Source organism: Octodon degus, unplaced genomic scaffold (assembly GCF_000260255.1).
Source record: "Octodon degus isolate 3935 unplaced genomic scaffold, OctDeg1.0 scaffold00324, whole genome shotgun sequence".
Classification (NCBI taxonomy): domain Eukaryota; kingdom Metazoa; phylum Chordata; class Mammalia; order Rodentia; family Octodontidae; genus Octodon; species Octodon degus.
The window spans coordinates 1,058,741-1,060,218 of NW_004524900.1; positions in this window are offsets into that span (position 1 = coordinate 1,058,741).

Genomic DNA, 1,478 nt, shown 5'->3' on the forward strand with positions numbered 1-1,478 from the left:
AGAATTCAGATTTGTGTGTCAGTCTAAACACATTACCACTCTTTCTCCATGTTGGAGGTTGGGAGCCTAAAATAGGCTTGACATGAGGCACAGCCTAAGGCACTCTTCTGTGTACCTTATGAGTATGTATTAAAAGTACACACTCTGGGCTGGTGAGATGGCTCAGTGGTCTAAAGCACCTACTTAGAACAAGCTTAGCAAAGCACAGGGACCGCGGTTCAATCCCCCAGCACCACATGCCAGCCAGCCCCACCCCCTGGTGGACTGAGCTGGCCACACACATAAATAAATAAATAAATAAATAAATAAAATAAAGATTAAAAAAAAATAAAATAAAAGTACACACTCATGGTGCCATCTTGTGGTGAGCTTCTTAGCAACTTGGGAGAAGAAGCAGCCCAGTTTTTTTCACCGTACACATTTTGTGAAGTACAACATTCAGATAATTTTTTTACTATTTTAAGAAAACACTCCTGATTCAAAAACCCAGTTTCAAAAAAAAAAAAAAAGAAAGAAAGAAAGAAAGAAAGAAAGAAAACATCTTGAGCCTCATTTCCTAATTGAAAAAGAAAAAAATAGTCGATTGGCCAGGGGTCATGCTACACACCTGTAATCTTAGTTACTTGGGAGGCTGATGCAAGAGGATTGCAAGCTTGAACCCATCCTGGGTAACTTATTGAGACCCAACCTTAAAATAAAATAAAAATAGGTTAGGGACACAGTTTTGTGGTAGAGCACCCCTGGATGGGTTCAATAGCCTGCATGGCAAAAAAAAAAAAAAAAAAAAAAGAAAGAAAGAAAGAAAGAAAGAAAAAGAAAAAAGAGGGAAAAACAGATAAGATAAACCAGCCTGCGATACATTTTTCAAAACAGCAGGGCTTGGGAGACAGCTCAGTGGGCCAAGTACCTACCTGGCAAATGTGAAGACCCAAGTTTGATCCCTGGTACCACATGCTGTTCAGGACCCAGAGCTGTGGGTGTGGTGGTGCACTCTTGTAATTCCAGCGTTAGGGAGGCTGAGACAGGAGGATCACTCCGAGTCCCAGCTGTGTAGCAAGACCCTGTGCCAAATAAACAGATAATTAATTTAAAAAGAAAAACAGGAAGAAAATTTTGAGGAAGAAATTTGACAGAAAATATTTTTAAATGACAATTACCTTTTATTGTTTAAGGAAAACAAAACTTTCTAGGTTCAGGGCCAAGATTATGTTGTCCTGTCTTATGCCTATGTGGTTTAAAAGGTAAGAGAATGTTTTCTGCCATGATCATGGGTAGACTGGCTTCACATAGCCCAACACGGAGCTTGAAGCCTGAGCACCATGACCGCAGGGATTTATCTTTATTTTTCTTGAGACAGAGGTAACCAGTGCTGTCTCTATGAGTATGATGCCTGGAGGCAAAGCTGCTCCATTTACTTGAGCATGACATCGCACAACTAACCTTGTACCAGCAAAGCTAAAACTGAGGTTTCTTAGCTT